The sequence below is a fragment of the Mustela putorius genome, unplaced genomic scaffold (assembly GCF_011764305.1).
Source record: "Mustela putorius furo isolate JIRA1106 unplaced genomic scaffold, ASM1176430v1.1 tig00003909_pilon_pilon_pilon, whole genome shotgun sequence".
NCBI lineage: Eukaryota > Metazoa > Chordata > Mammalia > Carnivora > Mustelidae > Mustela > Mustela putorius.
Window position 1 is genome coordinate 8153689 of NW_025422057.1, and position 14869 is coordinate 8168557.

The 14869-nt window shown below is 53.6% G+C and overlaps 1 long non-coding RNA gene across 1 annotated transcript; it reads right to left on the reverse strand.

Moving 5' to 3' along the window:
- Positions 1-3217: 3217 nt before the first annotated feature.
- LOC101671324 lies at positions 3218-11469 on the reverse strand. The gene is made up of 3 exons (XR_199346.2): positions 9993-11469; positions 3942-4073; positions 3218-3470 (listed from the first exon to the last, which is right to left on the reverse strand). It is a non-coding gene; the product is annotated as an uncharacterized LOC101671324 (long non-coding RNA).
- Positions 11470-14869: the final 3400 nt, after the last annotated feature.

Below are 14869 nucleotides of genomic sequence, written 5' to 3' on the forward strand. Positions count from 1 at the left end.
GAGGAGGAAGGTGGCCCAGGCAGGGAGTCAGCGCCTGTGAAGGTTTGCCAGAGCCCAAGGTACTCATTCAGTGTGGTTTGAGTAAAGGCATGGGGGGGGGGCTAGATTGTGGGCTCCAGGAAGGCGGTAGAGTTAGGGTAACAGCCACTGTTTCAATCCTGGGATCTCACCCAACATCCCTATACATATACTGGTACCTAATAAATACTGGTTGAAGAAGTAAATGAATTAAAATGGAGAGAAAATAATGCCCACATGGAAGACTTGTGAGCTTGAAGACCCCATCTTGATTGCAGGTCGGACCCCCTCTGTGAAACTCTGGTCCCTCGAGAAGGCGGTTGGGTATTGCTCTCTACAGAGCCTCAGGGTCCAGCACAGACCTGGCCTCACAGAAGACTCAGGGAGTGGGGAAATCTCTCTGGACCTGCCCACGCAAGGCCACCCTGGGTGGGTCTGGGGACTTCAGGCGACTCAGAGGACGACCCTATTCAGAGAGAAGAGGCAGTCAGCAGAGCCCTTGGTTTGGCGGGAACCACCCTCCCAAAGGGGGTCACACCCAGCTCACAGTGTCAAGGCCACACAGGTGGTTCTGAGCTCGGCCAGGCTGAGAGGCTCCGTGGCTTCACTGTCGGCAGAGGTGGGTGGTGGGTCACCTGTTCCCTGGATTCCTTTCCTCCCAAATGAGGCAGAGACACCACCCAGACAGGATCTGGTCACTCTTCGGGGTTGAAGCTTAGTCTAAGGGATGTTTTCCCAAGCCTTGGAGACATCCTATTGCTCAGTGGGCTCCAGTTAACATCATGATTCATACAGAACAGAGGGGTGTTCACTCAGGAAGGAGGAAGTGGGAGCTGAGGGATGTCACCACTCCCTTGGAAAAGAAGACCCCCTTGGGCTGAAAAGAAGAAGGATGGGGCATAGGTGGTTGTGGGTGTTATTCCCCACCTCCCCGCAGGGGGCGCTCTCCCCAGCACCCCTACCTTTGCCCTGGGCAGGACAGGACAGCTCTGGGGAGGACTCCAGCTGCCCTAATCCTAGACCTTCCTCAACCTATGACCTGAGCAGTCACTGCCTACTGCAGGCCCCAATTTCCCCATCTCTACAAAGAATGGGCCAGACAGGACAAACTCTAAGGTTCATTCTGGCACTGAAATGGAATGAATCTGAAAATAAAACGGTATAGAATAAAATGGAATGGGTCTGTGGGGCGACGTCACTGAGGTACGGGAGAGTACTTTGTGCCTGGAGACAAATGTGCGTCTGCTTCCCAGCCTGGGCTGCTTCTTGATTTGTCCAGAGCAGACGGGGCGCTGCACAGGCTGCCGGGGAAGCACTAACCACCCACTGTAACTAGTCCCGCGGAGTTACAGGGTGACCGGAGCTGGGGGAGATAGGCAGCAGCCGGGCAGGGGGGGCTGGTCCTTGGAAAGGACCTGGGGCAGGACAGATCTGGCGGGTAGCTGGTCTGTGGAAAGCATCACGTGGGCTCCCCACTGGTTACTGGGAAAGCAAATCCACTTTGGGGGTTCATCTCAAGGACTTCCTAAGCCCACCCACTCCAAAAAGGAAACACATATCCTCCCATCGGCAAGCCATTTTTGCTGCCACTCAACAACAACTACGGATCCTAAAATGTAGCCCCATTAAAAGCTGGACACCCCAGACAGAAACTCGGAGGGAAGGGGGACTAGGCAATCCAAGACGATGCCTTCCCTTGTGTTAACCTAGAGTCGAGACAGATCCAAAGGCAGAGTGGGCAAAGCAGGTATGAGGGCCGCTTGGGGAGTTCAAGGCTCTTCTAGAACAAATCAGTGGTGCAGGCAGAGGCCCACGCTCCACCCTGCCTGGGCCTCCCACCCCACGGAGTCAGGGACAGGCGGGTTTGTCACCCAGAGGAACATGCTGACGGGGTCCCAGGCATGACAGCGGGGCCAGTCAGTAGCCGCCTCTTCCAGTGAGCACTCTCTTGTCCTCACCTTTGCCCAGTTCCCTCACTTTCTTGATTGGACACATGTAATTTATGACCGTGATATATTGCACTTCAGAATTGATTTTTGTGCTCAACTGGTGTAAAACATTTTTGGTGGACTAATGCCGCCGGGTGAGATATTTTCTCATTATTGATGTGTATGTGGGGCTTTTGTCCCCACGTAGCATGGTCCACTGGCCAGAGTTACTCCCTGGTCCTCCGCAGGCCGAGAACTCAGCCAAAGGCACAGGCAGACTTTTGAACCAAAGAAAATATTAATTTAAGACATTGTTTCTGCACAAAATTACAGGAGCCTTCAGAACCCCTTGCTGATTTGATTCAGGGCTGAACCGTGCACAGTGTCTTATGGGTTGAGATTGGCTAACTTATAAGAAGTTTGTTGCCAGTGAACTAATAGAAGGAATTCAAGAAGAGTCCCCAGAGCTTCTGTTCCCATACAAACATTTCTGTTGATTTGCTTGGAAAATCTCTTGTTGAAGAAAGAAAAACAAAAATCCCCCTTGTCAACCCCTGCTGGGCAGTTATAGAGCCTACTAATCCCCAAGGCAAAGAACTGGACTGTGATGCCCTTTTGGGATTCTAGGAACAAATGCACATTGTGGTTTCATGAAAGACAGGGATCCTGAGGTCACAGGACATGGAACATTCCAACAATGCCACTTACCCAGTGCCACATGGCTCAGGAGACCTATGGTCAAGGTGGCATTAGTCTCATTTTCCGGATTAGGAAATTGAGGCCAAGAAAAAATAAGTTGCAAGGGTCATTCAGATAGGAAGAGCAGTAGGAGAAATGAGAGCCTTTCTGAGCCCGAAGCACACACTGTCCCACTGCACCAGGCCTCCTGCTCAGGGCTGGGTGGCCTCTGATGCCAGGGTGGCCCCAACTGTCCCCTGTAGACAAGTCAGCTGAGCACAGAGCTGCCATCTCCTTCAGTCCCGGACAGGTTTTTAGTTAATGGAAATGCAAATCCAAAGGGCTCTCTGCTTCTGAAAAGGGATGTCTTCTTAGGGAGCACGTGAGTGTGGTCAACATATTCGCGACACACAGGGCCTGTGACATTTTTTAAGGGTCTACACACACCCATACACACACACACACACACACAAATATTTTTTCTTAAAATCAGAAAAGAGAAATGAATCTGAGAATAAGGGATATATAATAATGAATCCAGCCCGGACCCTAGTCACTTTCATTCTGAGGCAATTGTGAAACAAAATTTGTATTTTTTAGGGAGGAAAGGGTCCAGGAGGACGAAGGAGCTCAGGGCCCCGGAAAGTCATGCTGTGGCCCAGACAGCAGGTGGGGCTGGGTAGAGGCCCTGCCTTGGGCGTCACGTAGCAAAGGTCCAACCCGCACACAGCCAAGGTCAGCTGGTTTGGGAGTGGTCTTCTGCCTTGTAGGATGATGGTTCCTTCTCAGACCCATTTTCTCTTCCCGGAGCAGAAGAGGAATCCCCTGGCTAAGAGAGAGAGAGCCCTAGGGCCCCCGACAGCAGTACAGCCTCTGCGGGGTGGTGCCAGGCGCCCCCTCTGTGTCCTACTTTTCCCTCTCCAACCGCATCACACCGGGAAGGGAGGTTGGCTCTTGGGCTGAGGGAGGGAGGCTGAGACGGACCCCTCAGCAGGGGTCCGTCCTGCTCCTGCACAAGCTGCCCACTGCCCATCCCCAACCAGGGGTCACTCTGACAGCTTCCTCTTCCTAAACAATGGCAAAGAACAGCATCTCAGACCTCAACCAGCCCAACCCCATCATTTTACAGATGGGGAAACTGAGGCCCGGTGAGGCAGGCAGCTGAGCCAAGTGGAGTTGTCTATTCATTTCTAGAGAGTGCTTTTCCCTTTCATATCCCCGCCTGCAGAAGATTAGCCTGAGCTCATCAGAAAGGCTCCCTGGCAAACAGAACAAAACGAAGTGAGTCACTGCCTTTTATCCCCTGCGTGCGTTCACCTTCTCCTGCAGGCAGAGCTCGGAGCCCAGGGTCCTCGAGCTGGCGGTGGCGAATGCGGGCTCCGATGACAGAGTCAGGGACAGAGCACTTTCTCCACAGGTGCCATTTATTTTCAAGCATCCGTTCGATCCCTGCCGAGGGATGAAAACCACAGTGTCAACCGCCTTCTCCTCCGCCCCTCCGGAGGCCCGGTCGGTATTAACATCAAAGCGTTCTGCATATTTACCATTCCTCCCTCGGCATTAAGCAAAGCTATCTGATGGACACACAAAAGCTCCATAGTTTCCACTTGGACTCTAAAAAGGCATCAGCAAGTTCAAACCCAAGTTGAAAATTCCCTTAAATAGGTATATTTTCTTTACTGGGAACCTGGGAAGGATTATCACTTAGCATCCTCTCCAGAATCAATTTGCGTCCACTTACCGGTCGCTTCTGGTATAAAATAAAGAAGCTTATGATTCTTCATTCGGGATTTAATAAATGACACCTGGCTGGCTCCGACGAGAGCATTTCTGGGGTAGACGGTAGGATAATAGACAATACCCTGTCTTTGGTCTTACCTTTTTTTTTTTCCCCCAATAGCAATCATGTCTCCTCTTTGAAATATAATGGAAACATGTTAAAATACAGATTCGAGTATGACCGGACAAACGAAAATACTCAACTCTGGTTGTGCTTCTAGTACCATTGTTTTCTTGGAAAAGTAAAGAAAAGGATCACAATCTGGAACTTTGGAAAAAAAGTAAGTGTGCGTTTGTTCATGAAAGAAACATGAACAGAAATCCTTCTAGGGGGAGTGATCATTTTCTTACGTCATCTTACAACTTTCTGTCCTACTTACGGGGCTTTGCCTCCAGCCGCAGTCTCAGGAGGGTATAACTTCGGTTCGTCTTGCACTGGGATGACTCCCGTGCGTGCAACCTAGTGGGTAGGAGCCGTAAATTGGGGGGGGGGGGCAGGGGATGTGTGCTCCTCTACTTGGGAATCTGAGCCCGGCTCCTCATGGCCATGGGCCCTAGGCTCTGTTCAAAATGAGGCCCGAGTTTTCTAGGTGATAGACAAAAACTGAATTTTCTAGTAGGACGCGTGGTTTCTGGAGAAAGCTGAGTTTTGAGTATGGTCCAGCTGTGGACCTCGGGCCATGGCGGCTTCTCCCCTGATACTGCCAACAGCGGAGTGCCACATCTTCACATTAAAGATGAGAGGACAAAGGCCAGTCCCTTGCCTGCTCACTTCACTGGACGGGGCAGGCCCCAGAGCATCAGAGCCCATCCGGCCTGGACAAGCACCTACCTGAGTAGCTCCCTCGGGCACGTTGCTTGCCCACAGTTCAGAGAGGCCAAAACCACAGGCCTCGAAGGGTGATGCGGCCAAAGCCACAAGACGAGTCGGGGGAAGAGCGGGACCAATCTGGTTTTTTGGGCCCTTGTGGGGTGTTAACCCATTGTGCCACGCTGCAGAGGGGGCACTGGCCACTCGCTCGGCCATGGACGGAGAAGAGCCTCACAAGGGAGCCAGGGAGGCAGGCAGGGCTGAGAGAGCCGAGCAGCCAAGGGCCCCGGCGCTCATTGTCTGGGCATTTGTGCTCGCATGCGTGCATGTCCACCGAGCACCGCTGGACCCCTGCGCACAACCCCTCGGCTTCCACCGGGTTTCGGGGGCTCCAAAAAGCATTAGTCTGAGGTAGGTAGTTCAGTGGCTCAGACTGCAAACAGAGAAACTGAGGCACAGCAGACAAGCAGCAGCTGGATTTGGATGCAGAACTGCTCTTCCTTCCATGGAAACCCCGACCTGGGGGCACCAAGCTTCTCGGGGTTCTTGTTCCTCAGCTGTGTGACCCCTCTGAGCCTCTGAGTCCCAGATAACAGATTTTCTATGACTTCCAGGCGGAGAACAACTACCCCTCAGACCACTGTCCTCTCTCTCTCTCTGTCCCACTCGGGCCACCTGGGGCCCTGGATGTTACCCCCTCAAAAGATGTCAGGAGCTGATTTCCATACAAGGCACCCAAATAACACAGATCCTCCCCCTAAAACAAAACCTCTGACGACCTTCCCCATTTTGTCCTGTGGTCCCCCCACTTTGCTGGGCTTCCTCCTGTCTCTTTAAAATATGCAATTACCAATAATTCCCTTTGTTGCACCCAAATGCGAACCGCCATATTAAATTATTAAATATAAGTGTTTCTGAAATATTTTATCTTGACATGTATCTCCGGAGTCAAATGACCCCGGGCAGTGTTCATAATTAATTTCATCAAAAGGGGGGACAAAAGTGCTGGCAAGGGACTCCCTGAATGACCTGTCCTGCAGAAATACAGCTGACACTTGGCTCACTTCTCCTTCCCTCCCCCCCCCCTCCTTCCCAGGGCTCTGGAGGGCAGGGGAGCCTGCAAAGTTGCTCAGTCCCCAGGAGCCCAGAATTTCAGGCCCGGGGAAGCCCACGGAACCCTTCTGGCCCACCCCTTCTTCCTCCAGCTGAAGAAACAGGCCCACAGAGGAGCAGTGACCTGCCCAGAGGACGTGGAAGCAGCCCCCTGCCCTTCATGGCCCCTCTGTGGCCTGAGCCCCTCCCCCCCCCCGCCAGGCTCCTCCTTCCCCACCCCAAGAGGGGCCCCCGTGGGACCAGATAGGTGCACTGAAAGGAGAGGGGGAAAGAAAACTGCTTCTTAACATTAAAAATCCCTTGAAACAAAGGGCTTTTTTGTGCCCCTCCCCCAGCGGGCTGGAAAAGAAAGAGAGATTAAGTTTGAGGAGTCACTCCCAATCAGAAAGCTACCATTTAATTACAACGCGCAGGAAATGATAGTGAATGGGCAGACGGTGATAAGGGACTGCCCCGCGGGATGACAGGTCTGAAATCCAAGCACTTCATCACAGAGCTTTATCACAAGAGGCTGTCTGGAAGGCTGACAATCTGATTGTACTGTCAACTCAATTCATAATTAATATATTTATCAAATTAATTACTGAAAATATCTCCCTGGCGCTCACCATAAAACAGTGGCTAGCTTCATGGCGGGCGGGCTTCGTTTTCGGCTAATAACCGTGCTGTCAGTTTAATGAGGGCAGGGAGCGGCCCCTGTTTTGCCTGCCTGACAGACAAATTGCCCTCTTACGGGGAATGATCCCTAGAATTTAAGAGAAAAAAAGAAATATGGCATTGTTTGGTGACAGCCGCAATCGCGGGCTTGTCTTGGAAACTTTGCCTCAATTCTACCTTAAGAAAGGGAGGTGGGGCTCCGGGGGCCACTCAATAAATACTTTATGAATTCCTGACTGATCCCTTCGGCGGACGCTCCCTGGGGGAGCAGGTTCTCGGAGTCCGGAGTTAACCCCCAGCCTGGCCGGAATCTGTGGGTTACGGGTTAGATTTCGGGATTTACAGAGTAGAGTGGCGTCTAGTGGGTTTTGTAAGGAAGAAAGGGTCCCCGTGCCCAGTGAGATACTGAGACAAGCCCACTGACAGGTGGATCTCCCTGCAGAGCACGCTTTCTTCCCTTTTCAGGGCGAAGATTCAGACCTCGAAGGGGTTCTGAGTTCAGCCCTTTGGCAGCAGGAGCCTGGTCCCTATGGGACCCGAGGACCCCCAGTGACCCAAATGCCCCACCACCATCTTTGGGGGCAGCCAGTACCGTGCAGCCCTGGCACGCGGCCTGTAGTGCTCACAGTGCAAAGCTGCTCCCGGAGACCTTGCCTGCCCTTCTAGGAGCCCACCTGCTCGGATGAGACAAGACTGGGGGCCCCAGGCGATGGCCAATGACAAGGAGCCGTGGGAAGCCCACACCTTGACTGCAAGGGGTGGCAGCTCAAGCAGCTGCATTTGTCCCCTTAGAACTGAGGCCAGGGTCTGAAGCCCCAGAGAGACCTTGCGAGCTGTGCTCTGGTGGCCAGCAGGCTTCCCGGGAGAGGGCAAGTCAGCAGAAGGAGGAAGCACGTGGAGAAACACAGCCCCAGGCACATGTTCCCAGCTGTTCATCTCCAGTCTGCGGGTGCTGGGGGGCCCTGGGGTCAGGGAGCCGGTTCTGACACAGACCCCCACCCCAACTGGGCCTTCTGGGGGGGGGTGCTTTCAGAAAGCGGTGCCGAGTTCCAGGGCACGGCCACACTTGCCCTGCCGGCCTTTTATTCCCACCTTTTCTGCTGGCCTTTGGGAGCGTCAAGACCTCCAACATCTGGGATCCTGGCCTTGACTTTTTCCTGCTCTGTGCCCCGCTGGCCTCCGAACCCCAGCCGCTCCTGCAGCTCGCCGCTCAGCTGTCATTGTCCACTCTGCCCCCGCCCGCCCTCTCTGCTCCCCCTCCCGCCGCCCAAACCCTCCCTGCGCACCGTCCCTCAGTCTCCACTTTCCCCTGGGCTTTGCACCACGGGAGGAAATACCAGTGGTCCCGGAGGAGCACAAGAAACTATCAGGTACTTCTGTCAGAGGCCAGGGTCAGGGGCCTTGAAAGCTCTGGAGAGAGCACACCCGGGCCTCTCTTTCTCTGCAGACTTTCCACAGGCTTCCAGAGGCCCCAGCCGCCTTCCTCAGCAGCTCAGTCCCTCACCACCTCCTCAGGACTGGTCCTTCGACTGTGTTCGGTCACTCAGTAGCCTCTTGGCCATGACCTGTCCCCAAACAGAGCTTCTGTGTCCTCACAGATACTTCTGTCACAGCCGAGGCACTCAGTTACGGCCCCCTGAGAAGGTGATACCTGCGGACCTGGAGGTCTCTGACTTAGCCACTCAGGCTGGGGACAGAAGGTGCCTTGGTCAGATAAATCTCTGTATCTGTCTAAGCTCCCCCTGCCCCCACTCCCGGGGAAAAAGTGGTCTGGGGACGAATCTCGCAGCACCCAGGCTGCCCTGCCTTCCCAGCCTGGAAGCCCAGTCGGGAACCCAGAGCTGCAGCGCCCCGTGGCCCGAGACGCTTTCTCTTCTCTGCGCTCCTGGGCCTTGCCTGTCTTCAGGGAGGACCGGCACCCGCTCTCTCAGAAGCCAAGTCGGCCACGAGAACGAGCACACAAAGGATAAACACATGAATCATCTATCCCGCGAATACTTTCCCTCTCTCTCTCAATACATCCCTGACTGTTGGGGTCCTGCAATGGTTAAATACCGTGGCTGGCTTCTCAAGGACCCCGCCGCACTGCCGGGGTACAGAGCCCACCCATCTCTCTCCGAGTTCTCCGTCTTGCTGTGCACAGAAGCCCTTTCCCATCCACTCAGGATGATTTTCCTCTGCAAAGATTGCTTCATCTCTTTCCACCGCCATGGCTTAGAGCAGCCCTGGTTCTTTATGTCCCGTGTTGGGTTTAATGCCGGAGCACCACAGATTTCTCAGGGTATTAACTTTACAGCCCCGGCCCCCTAGAACTGAGCCAAATGGGCAGGCCTTGTCTCCGTTTTATGGAAGCCCAGCCACTGTACAAGAAAAACTGGCTATTTAAAAGATAGTTAAACATCGTATAAATTATCCACATCTTTGCAACTATAGGCCTTCCAAGAACGCACCACTGGGCGTCCGCGCCGACCCGGAGACCACCGGTGACCGGGCAGGGCCAGCCCGCCCCTCCTCAGCCCGTGCTTCCCTCAGCACAGTGAGCTCTCCTAAAAACATTTTCCTGTCAAATCATGTGTGTTCTATGTCCAGCAAGTGACACGGTGACAATGAAGCATTTGTGCATTATATATTGGCTAGGGACAGCTAATTCCTCCAATAATTTTACAATTTCAAATTTAATAGGACATCCTTCTTTTGAACCCCTTAAACACTTAACATAGGCAACACACACACACACACACACACACAATAATTTTAAAGATGACTAACCTCTCTAACCTGAGATTTTGTGTTACATCTCCCTGAACTTGACTATACCTGAAGCAGCATTAACATGATAGTATTTGGGAGCAGGAGAGAGCATTACCTGTCACGTCTGCACTAGGTGTGCAAGTACCCGGCGAGCGGTCTGAAGGATGGGTTGGGAGGGAAGTCCCCAAACAAACAGACCAGGGTCAAGTTCGGGGATAGGGCATCATTCATTCGTCCAATGAACAGTTTATTAGTACCTGGTTGGTGCCAGGTTCTGCGAGGTGCACAGCTGTAGACCAAATGACTTCCCCAGCCTTCCTTGAGTGCAGCGTCTCAAACACCTGCTTCTTACACATTGTCCAAGGAGTTTGTTAAAGTGCGGATCTTCTGGGCTTTGTCCCCAGAGAGTCTGGGGTGGTAGATCCTGGGGGGGCCCAGAACTCTGCATTTCAAAAAAGTAGCCTCTGCGATTCTAATGCAGACCAAGTTAATAAGACCATCTTCATGAGACGTCAGACTGGTGGGATGTCAGGGTCTGAGGATTTAAGAAGCTGCTGTATGTAAAGTGTAGAACACAGCTTGTGTTTCCATGTCACCACCACCCAAACCAAACGAACTGGGGAGGAGACTGTGCAGCCAGGACTAGTGGCAGGTAAAACAGAGCCTGTGCTTTCCACCGAAACTTGGGAAATCCTGGACCCTGCTTGTGGCAGGAAGAGGTGCAGGCTCGCGGCCACAGTCAGCCCATCCAGGGGAATGTCTAACAGCAGAGCTAAATGGAGGCCCAGGAAGAGACAAGAAGGGGATTAGGCAGCCCAGGAAGAGCCTCCATCCTGAGGCCCGTCGGTCACTCAAACACTTAGCTTCACATCTGCCGGGGGCAGGTGGTGAGGCAGGGCGGTGAAAGCATCTGGGGGCCCACACTGTGACCCCCATGCTCCTGGATCAAACCACTGCTTTGGCCACACACCCCAACACCAGGTGGTACCACAGAAGAGAGTAATCTGACAGACAGCAAAGGAAGTCACAGGCCAGTGTGTGAGCTGCCGCCATCATCCTTGGTGGCCCAGAAAGTGCTGGAATACTCTGGACACCATCCGAAGCTGCAGAGAACTAACCCACAGTAGGGCCAACAGGAAAACACTGACTCAGAAGTAGGGAGCAACTCCCCCTCCAGACAGAGGCCACATGAGATGCAGGCACCAGGGGCAAAACCCTGACCCGGCACCCTGTGTGACCTTGGGTAAGTCGGTTCCCTCCTCTGACCTTCAGTTTCTTCATTTGTAAAACCAAGCGGGCTTAGCAAGGGGTCTTTGAGTTGTCTCTTAAGCCTATAAAGTTGTTCTTGCTTTTGAAGAACTAATAATTCCCCTGAATCTTGCTGGCCTGAAGGGTTTCTGCTCATCAAAGCTGTAATAATTAAGAAAGATGACAGGAATAAAAACTCCTAGGAAATACAAAAATAAGATGGAAATTGAAGTTGGCCTCCATCCCTTCAGGAGCCCTAAATAGGAGCTGAGGTGAACTCGCTCTACAGCCCCCAGCCCGCCCCACAAGGAGGGTCCCATGCAGGTGGAGCCACAACAGGATGGTGTGTCCTCCTGCTCTGACCAATTCACTTTGGAGAAAGGAGCGGAGTGAGCGGTGAAGTTTCTCCTCCACTGATGCCCACTCAGCTGGCTTCTAGATGTCCCTGAGGACAGCGACCTCCTGAGACCAACCCTGGGCACCTGGAACCAGAGGGGGATGGAGACTGTGTGCGCTCCAGTGATTACCAGCTCGGCACTGGCACAGTGACTTGACAGGAGACTTGTCCTGTTCCAGCGCCACCGTCGCTGCCTTCCAGCCCACCCTGGAAGGAAGCCCACTCTGGAAGGAAGCCCAGACCCCCAAGACTCATGTCCTTCACACTCCACAGGGATGCACGTGCTGGTTTTCCTGCCAAACCACGTGGAGCCTCTTAAAGAACTGGAAACACTCAAAACAAAGTTTGCATGCAGGTAATAAGGACTCAGGAGAGGAAAGGACTTTGTAAGATGTTACAGATACACCGGCATTGATAACATGTCTGTCCAGGTAATGTAGATAGCAAAGTGACAAGTGCAGGGCCTGGCACACAGTGGGATCCACGAAGCAGAGGGGTGGGGGTTCTAGTTCCTAAAAATGGTCCTGTGTGCTCTTACAGAAGATTATCCTTCCCCATTTCACCTCCCTTCAGCCTGGGTGGAACTTTGAGACTACCTCAAGGAATAGAATGTGCCAGAAGTAACCCTGCACAACTTCCAAGGCTAGGTCATAAAAGGTGACGTGGCTTCTTCAGGCTCTTCTGGGGCACGCAGCTTGGGATCCCTGGGCTGCTATTAAGAAATATGGTGACAGAAGTCACCATGCTGGAGAGATGGCGTGGCGGCACCGTAAGAGACAGAGATAGTGATGGGGCTCCCATTGCTCATCCTCCTGGGGACTGAGTCCTCCTGGCCTGGGCCCCAGATGGAGAGTCCATGAGCCTCTACAGGACTCCAGTCCCCAGGCTTCTAGCAACCCAGCTTTTGTCAAGGAAAGCGGAGGAGAGCTGAGCTCTGCCCTTGAGAAAAAAACAGTGCTGTTGTGGTTTTTCAGCTTTGTGATGCAGGCTTAGGTATCAGCAAGGGAGCACTGCTGGGGTTGCCATTGTTCTGCATGGAAGATGCAGGAAGGCCCTGAAGACTGGGCTTGGGGGAGGGGGAGAGGAACCTTACCAAGCAGATGTGTGGGAGAGACCAGATGATTGGAGACTATTTCTTTCTGCTCTGGTAGGGATGGGTCCTCCTTAGAATAACCCAGGGCAGGTGTCTGGACAACAAAATGCAGAATATATCCAGAAAGCTAGCTAGAAGACTGGAGGAAGTTCTGAGACGTTCCCTCTAAGGAAGAGAGTAAGAAAGAAAAGGAGAGTATAAGCCCAGTGTAAGCCACTCATCACCCCTGTCCTGGAGCATAGGGTTCCATTCCAAATCCTCAGCCAAAGATCAGGAAACTATAGCCGGTGGGCTAAATCTAGCTTCCCGCCTGTGTTTGTAAATACGGTTTTATTGCGCCACAACTGCGCCCCTTTGTTAGCATGCGGTCTGCGGCTCGCTTCGCTCTACAACGTCAGGGCTCAGTAGCTACAGCAGAGTCGTTGGCCCACAGAGCCTAAACTGTTTACTACCTGACCCCCCAGAAAAAGGCTCCCCACCCTTGCCCTAAAGCTATCAAATGTGGAAGCCCAGGACACGAGCTGCCTTCGCCTGGCGCAGTCTCTGCTCCGAACGCCCCCGCCCCCATTCGCTCATTCAGTCACGAGATGCTTCCAAGCGCCCGATCTGCCGCAGGATCCCGGTTCCAGCCCGGCTCCAGCGAAGCAGACAGACACAGTCCGTGTCCTCCGAGAGATCACAGGGTTGTGCAAGGGGCCGTCACCCCATCACAGGGTTATGGAATGGAAGGACACCAGCAAGCAGTCCTCCTCGGGAGCGGTGGCCAGGCAAAGCTTCTGGAGGACGGACGGTGGCCCCGGACCCCCAACGACAAGCAGCGGACGGTGAGCACGCAGGCGCACGTGAGTCTACAAAGGGGACCAGGCATCCAAGGCGGAACCGGAAGGGGCGGGGCCACCCGGACAGGCAGTTCCGTTCGCTGCGCGCGCAGATGGCAGCTCAGGGCCGGCGGTGGCAGGAGGAAGAGCGGGGAGTTCGGCCCGGGAGCTTCCGGCGGGCAAGGCGGAGGTGGCAGATGACAAGAGCTGTAGCTTGGCCACCGCGAAGGGCCCTGGAAAGTAGAACTCGCTGCGTGGGGCAGAGAGCAGGGCCTGACCCCACGGGTTGTGCCTACCTTCGCCAGGGCACAACAGTCTCCACGAGGATCCCTCCCCTGTGCCCGTCATAGTGCGCCCACCCTGGGCCCCCCGCTCCCCCGGGCAGGAGCTGCCCTGAGGGGCTGAGCGCAGGCGGCGCGGGCCGTCCGCGCACTCATGGGGGACTGCCAGTCCCGTGTGCCCGGTGCCCTTCCTATCCCTGCGGGGTTGGTCTCGGGCCGGCCGTGGGGCAGGAAACCCGAGTAACCCCCGCACTGCGCACCGGCAGCGGGGAGGGCCCGGCCCGGTGACGTGCGTCCTCTTCCGGCGAGCTGCAGGTGACGGGTGCCCTCCAAACCTCCCCCTGAAAAGGCAGCTAGGCACGTGTCCCAACGAACAAGTGGGCCTTTGTCCGCGGGCCTGGCATCTGGGAGCGAGCAGGGAGCAGGCATTTCATTTTTGGCCGGAACACAGTAGACTTAAACTTGAGGGCAGCCCGGGGGGGGGGGGACCCCTTTGTTTCTGTAGAATGTGCTCTTTTAAAGTCGTGTTGTCCCTCCACTTTCCCTTCATTAGACGCAGCTAGCTTTACTCCTGTTTCTATAATACTGTGGCTAAACACAGACGCATTTTATGAAAATAATCTAATTATGAATCTTGTTTCCCAGTCACAACTCTGCTTATGCAATCCTTAGTATCACCATGGTCATTATTGTTACTTTCTCTAAAAGACAAAGGGGTTGAGTCACTGCTATAAAGAACAAACTCTGAAATGGGAAACATTTCCACAGGGCGGTTGGAGGACACAGCCTTGCTGGCACTGACCTCAGGCCAGACTCAATTTGCCAGGCGAGCACCCCTGCCTGCCCAGAACTTTGTTTTTCCTGCCCTGAGAAGGCAAAGATGCTGGGGACAGTATGAGCATTCAGCCCGGGTGCAAGTCCCAGGTCTGTCCTCACATCCTGGGCGACTTTGGGCAGCCAGAGTCCTCCAATCTTGGCTAGCCTGTTTCTTCTTTTGCAAAACAGGAACTAGATGATCCTTCAGTCTTACTATAAGCACACTGAGCTTGTCTGCAAAATAAAACAACTTTAATTTAAAAGTGAAAACCTATTAAAAACCTGCCACCATAATCCTCAGAGCTGACAGGTAGGAAACTCATAAAAGCCCATCAGAGCCACAGCCCTGCCTTTCCACCCTCTTAAAACACAGTGCAGTTGGGTCAAAGATCTATAGATGGCAGCCTCTTGCTAACTAAAATCTGAGGAAAAGATGCTTCTGTTGATCTATACTTTCTCGGCAAATGCAATAGGGCCAGAA